Source organism: Coregonus clupeaformis, chromosome 1 (assembly GCF_020615455.1).
Source record: "Coregonus clupeaformis isolate EN_2021a chromosome 1, ASM2061545v1, whole genome shotgun sequence".
Lineage (NCBI taxonomy): Eukaryota > Metazoa > Chordata > Actinopteri > Salmoniformes > Salmonidae > Coregonus > Coregonus clupeaformis.
The window spans coordinates 25,168,650-25,175,362 of record NC_059192.1 but is presented as its reverse complement, the minus strand read 5'-3'; positions in this window follow the sequence as shown (position 1 = coordinate 25,175,362).

Sequence of the window (6,713 nt, the reverse complement as noted above, 5' to 3'; positions counted from 1 at the left end):
CTCAACTTCCGCGTTTGGACTTGAGCCTCACTGTTTACAGTCCCCGGTGAAAGAAATAACTTGAGGGAAAATTATGAAATTCTTTCCACAAAGTAAACAGACACTACATACCAATTCTGTTGGTGGCTACTTTGTCTGAGATTCCATTATTGCTAGATCAAGAGCCACTTAGTCAGTGCATACAACTAATGTAGATTAACAACCATATATCACAGTCATAGAAAGTAAAACGTTTCTGTAACCCTTACTGAGAAGTTAAAGAGTTCTGTTGGTGGTGTCAGAAAACATTGAACATGTTCACTGCCAATTCTGAAGCTTTTGAAAAGGCTAAGGTAAGTGCAAGTGACAGATGGTAGCAATAATAACTATTCTGTACTTAATCTCCATTTTACTCTATTTTGATATTTTATTTGAAAATAAAACGTACAGTTGAAGTCAAAAGTTTACATACACTTAGGTTGGAGTCATTAAAACTAGTTTTTCAACCACTCCACAAATTTATTGTTAACAAACTATAGTTTTGGCAAGTCGGTTAGGACATCTACTTTGTGCATGACACAAGTCATTTTTCCAACAATTGTTTACAGACAGATTATTTCACTTATAATTCACTGTAACACAATTCCAGTGGGTCAGAATATTACATACACTAAGTTGACTGTGGCTTTAAACAGCTTGGAAAATTCCAGAAAATGATGTCATGGCTTTAGAAGCTTCTGATAGGCTAATTGACATCATTTGAGTCAATTGGAGGTGTACCTGTGGATATATTTCAAGGCCTACCTTCAAACTCAGTGCCTCTTTGCTTGACATCATGGGAAAATCAAAGGGAATCAGCCAAATCCTCAGAAAAAAAATTGTAGACCTCCACAAGTCTTGTTCATCCTTGGGAGCAATTTCCAAATGCCTGAAGGTACCACGTTCATCTGTACAGACAATAGTATGCAAGTATAAACACCATGGGACCAGGCAGCCGTCATACCGCCCAGGAATGAGACGCGTTCTGTCTCGTAGAGATGAACGTACTTTGGACCGAAAAGTGCAAATCAATCCCAGAACAACAGCAAAGGACCTTGTGAAGATGCTGGAGGAAACAGGTACAAAAGTATCTATATCCAAAGTAAAACGAGTCCTATATCGACATAACCTGAAAGGCCGCTCAGCAAGGAAGAAGCCACTGCTCCAAAATTACCATAAAAAAGCCAGACTACGGTTTGCAACTGCACATGGGGACAAAGATCTTACTTTTTGGAGAAATTTCCTCTGGTCTGATGAAATAAAAATAGAACTGTTTGCCCATAATGACCATCCCAACCGTGAAGCATGGGGGTGGCAGCATCATGCTGTGGGGGTGCTTTGCTGCAGGAGGGACTGGTGCACTTCACAAAATAGATGGCATCATGAGGAAGGAAAATTATGTGGATATATTGAAGCAACAACTCAAGACATCAGTCAGGAAGTTAAAGCTTGGTCGCAAATGGGTCTTCCAAATGGACAATGACCCCAAGCATACTTCCGAAGTTGTGGCAAAATGGCTTAAGGACAACAAAGTCAAGGAATTGGAGTGGCCATCACAAAGCCCTGACCTCAATCCTATAGAAAATGTATGGGCAGAACTGAAAAAGCATGTGTGAGCAAGGAGGCCTACAAACCTGACTCAGTTACACCAGCTCTGTCAGGAGGAATGGGCCAAAATTCACCCAACTTATTGTGGGAAGCTTGTGGAAGGCTACCCGAAACGTTTGACCCAAGTTAAACAATTTAAAGGCAATGCTACCAAATACTAATTAAGTGTATGTAAACTTCTGACCCACTGGGAATGTGATTAAATAAATAAAAGCTGAAATAAATCATTCTCTCTACTATTATTCTGACATTTCACATTCTTAAAATAAAGTGGTGATCCTAACTGACATAAGACAGGGAATTTTTACTAGGATTAAATGTCTGGAATTGTGAAAAACTAAGTTTAAATGTATTTGGCTAAGGTGTACGTAAACTTCCGACTTCAACTGTATGAATGTAACATCATGATTTTAAATGTAGATGTAAGTGAAATGATGTATGGTTGAAATGTAGCCGTAGAAATGACGACCCAAAAATACTTATTTTCAAGGTTCATATATGATTACTTTTCAACTTTCACTTAGAACTGAAAATGAACTTGACTTCAACGTCAGACAAATACATGTTTTTAACGTCTGGCAGAGTCAACTTTTCAACATCCGTAAAATATGTATTTTCAACTTTCACTTAGAATTGAAAATGAACGTGACTTCAACGTCAGACAAAGACATATTTTCAACGTCTTTTTAAAGTAATTTTAGGCAATAGCCTCACTCCCAGAAACATTGACGCTTGTTGGCTCCGGGGTCAAGATTCCACTAGATAAAGATCTAGAATTAGCTTCCCAACCTAACCTTAACCATTAGTGGGGGAAATGGTTAAAAAACTGACCCAAGATCAGTGTCTTGATGCAGCTTCACCCTTTACCTGCTTGTTGAGGAATTTCAGGAGTATTTTGTCAAGGTCCCAGTCCCACTGAAACGTGTATATGGAAAGTGTGGGAACAGGATGCAGAAGCATTAACATATTTGGAATACCCACTCAAAGAGAGAAAACATTGACCTTCTCGGTCTGTGCTTTTCCTGTATGGAATTCCTTGGAATTCGTCAACTGAGTGATTTCCTTCTGATAACGATTAGTGTGTAGAACGAGGAAGGGGTGGAGCTTTGAATGCTAATTGTATCCCCTTTATGTAATTCTGACAATTACCGTGAACTCTGTGGCTGCGTTTTCACAGGCAGCCCAATTCTGATCTTTTCCCAATTATTGGTCTTTTGACCGATTTAACAAAAATTGATCTAAATATCAGATTTGGGCACCCGGTGTAAACGCAACCAATGAGGCCCATAGAAATAGATCAAGTTAGAATCATTATTTTGTCTGCATTGTGTGTATTCCATTGGGGACCACGTTAGAAACAAGTGGAATCGCTTTATTAACATGTTATCCCCTGGGTTGTACTCAGTGCATCTTTTTTCCTCAATAAATCAATCAATCAATCAAATTCTAAATAACCATAGGATTTCCAATTCTACATTATGGATAGGCCATGCATTTACCTACTGTGTAGTTTTAACCACTTTATTGGCACTGAAAACACATCATGGCTTCAAAACAGTTCTATCTTCCTGATTTCATGGTGTACTAACTTTTCTTCACAATAGAGATCAAAGAGTAACAAGGGTGGCCATCTTGAAATGATTTAACTCACACAGCCTTCTCATGGCCCATCAATCACCATGCTTCTTCACTAGCCAACATGTTTTCCTGCTAAACCATTTCAGATGCTTCTGAACATGACCACCAGCCTCACCATACGGAACTATTTAAGTGTGTAGCCCACAGTGTCATGTTGTTATTCTATTTTCCCATCTTGTCCTCTCGTTGCTCTTTATTCCTACATTAAATCCATTTGTAATAATGCATGATGATTTTGTTGTTATTACTGTAAACTCCAACCCGCCATTATTATTTATTTAAAGGTTGTTGACAACATTATTCCATGAGAAACTATGGTAACTATTACAGATAATTGTAGAAGTTATCGCTTAAAAATCAAATATATTAAATAAATCAAATAATTCACTGACTGCTGGTTGGAGACGACAAAGTGTATAAAGAGATTGAATGACACTGAGGTATCCAGTATAAATGAGCCCATACCTGCAGTATCACTAAATCACATATTTGACCAGGTGACTCCCAATGAAATGCAAATTCCTACTATAATGTCCACTATAATGTATGAGACTGTGAATGAGACCACTCCTTCAGTATTGTAATACTATTGGGTTCTCTGACTGCTAAAACATGTCTGTAGTAGGGACTGTATGTTGGAGCAGTAAGTATCAGAAGGCAGCAGGATCAGGTGCAAAATAGAGTTCAGTTTATTAACAGTGAAAAAGTGGTTCCAGGTTAAGTTGTAGTAAGGCAGAATATTTACATAACATCTACAACATATTTACATTGAAGATCAGATCAGGGCTGGTCCTTGCAGTTCTGCCACCCTAGGCGAGACCAAAAAAGGACGTATTTTCCAGATGTTGAAGTTAGGTTCAATTTAGGTTCTGAATGAAAGGTGAAAATACGTATTTTCCAGATGTTGAAAATATATGTTTTCCAGGAGGTTGAAAAGGCATATTTTCCAGACGTTGAAAAATATGTATTTTCTGGACATTGAAATTAGGTTCATTTTCGGTCTATGATTGGTTCAGATTTGGTCCGGACTGGACCAAAACCCAATGTCAGTGGATGTGGAAATCAAGGCCGGTCAGGACTGCACCAAAAGAAACGTCCAAAAAGCATTGGCCCGTGCTTACTGAGGTGTAGCCTACAGTGTTGCCTGAAATGGAATACTTATGTCATGCAATAAAATGCAAATTAATTACTTAAAAATCATAATGTGATTTTCTGGATTTTTGTTTTAGATTCCGTCTCTCACAGTTGAAGTGTACCTATGATAAAAAATTACAGACCTCTACATGCTTTGTAAGTAGGAAAACCTGCAAAATCGGCAGTGTATCAAATACTTGTTCTCCCCACTGTATATGGTAAGCCTACAGTTTGTAAAACAAAACAAAAATATGTCTGGTCTGGACAGGACCAAAAAAAGATGTTCAAAAGACGTCGGCTCCTACTTACTGGGGTGTAGCCTATCATATCGGCCCACAATGGAATTTTATGAATGCCCATCCATGTGGTAGGCCCACCATTTGTAAAGCAGGCCGTTGCATTGGCTTTATTAGTCCTGATTCCTGTGACTAATCAATTTGGCTATTTAAACTTTGAATATCAGCTACCCAACTTTATCAGGAGTTATCGTGAGTCTATTTGGAATGTGTTTACACAGTATTTTCTTTTTCGCTATGGTCAGCTTGTCAATAATTGACGGATACAAACTTGAACCCCAGATCACGTCAATGGGGTGAAACTCCTGGACAACAGTTGTGATTGTCCATTCCATATTGTCCATTTTACTTTGACCTGTCCTGTTTTTAGGATATGTTGTTTGTTAACATAACACATTTTTTATTTGATTGGGCGCAATTTAGGTTAGGCTATTTGATCGGAGAAACCTCCATGGTTTAAAGTGTCCATCTCATTACACTGTCATACATTTTATCTCTAGCCCGTAGGCTACAGAAAAGGCCACATACTCTTTCTACCATATCCTATATCTGCTTTATGTTAGATAATTTTTTTGACGGAAAGTTGTTGGATAGGCACGCTGGGAATGGACAAGCAAAATATTTTGCGCCCCTGCCTTTGACAAAGTGGGCACTGCTTATCACAGAGTGGCATTAACACTCACCTAAATAGCCCTTATGCCACTGGTTGAGAGAGATTGTTATTGTTTCGGGGCAGAATTATGTGAGGTTTTACGTGTTGTTGTTGGAGGTGCGTCTTGGTCAGTTTAGCTCAGAAAATGCCGCCCTGGTTAATCTGCTGCCGTAGGCGGCCGCCTAATCCTGCCTAATGAGCGAGCCAGCCGTGAATCAGACTCTCATATAATTCGTTTTGATAATCTGATATAAAAAACTAAATCTAAACATCAATCAGGCCTGCCCTGCCAAACCAACTATAGCAAGTTGGGGTATACAATACCTTCAGGCTATGGACAGCCTCCCCACAAAGCTCACATGCATGAGCTAGAACATAACTAAAGAACATTGTTGAAACAGGTACATACTGTATGTACAGATGACCCCTCCCTATGGACCATACCCACGGAGCTCTATTCACCAAAAGTTACATTTCCTGCCTAAATAGACATCTTAAACATTCCTGGCTTAATCTCAAAGCGGGAACACTTTCAATAAATGAATATACGCTTCATAATAATAGTTCTGTAGGCCAACAGGCGGCAAAACGTAGGCCTATTACTAATGAGCCGCGCACCTGCGCATGCTCCCATTACACACGAATGACAGACATGGAACTACAAATAAAGGTTAAATATATTTATCGTCAGTGTAGCGAGTGTTCATGTGCAAATGAACATCACATGGACTTGGAGGATTGCAAACGGGTAGGCCTAAATTACTGCATTCAAATATGAAACTGAAATGGCCAAAATGTAACTTCACCAAACATTAGTGGCAATATGTACATTTTTGGGCAACCTGACCAAATTCACATTGAAATGTTTGTTATAGATCTGTAATTCTCATTTAAAGTCTAACAAGCAGTAGATCTGTTCTATGTGCGGTATTTCTATGCTCCCCGTTCTTAAGTTAAGTTTTTGCTTCTTTTACTTTCGGTTTTGTACACCAGCTTCAAACAGCTGAAAATACAATATTTTTGGTTATGTAAAATATATTTCAGAGCGGTTTAGATTGTACAATGACTCTCTACACTGCTTGTTTTGTCACATAAACTAAATATAAAAATATGAACACTCCAAACCATTTATAAGGGGAAGTAAACAATGAGCCTTCCCATGATGAGAGTGGCTTCTTCACACAGTCCTTAACATATGCATGTGAGAAGATGGGCCTAGCAATGGCCCCAGCTAGCAGGCAGAGGGCCATACTACAACTGTGAACCAGTGTTGCCAGGTTCTACTGACACTTTCCTGCCCAATGCACAAAAAACTAAACATTTTGCCAGCCCAATGACAAAACAATTGTTTGTAAAACTGCCCAATT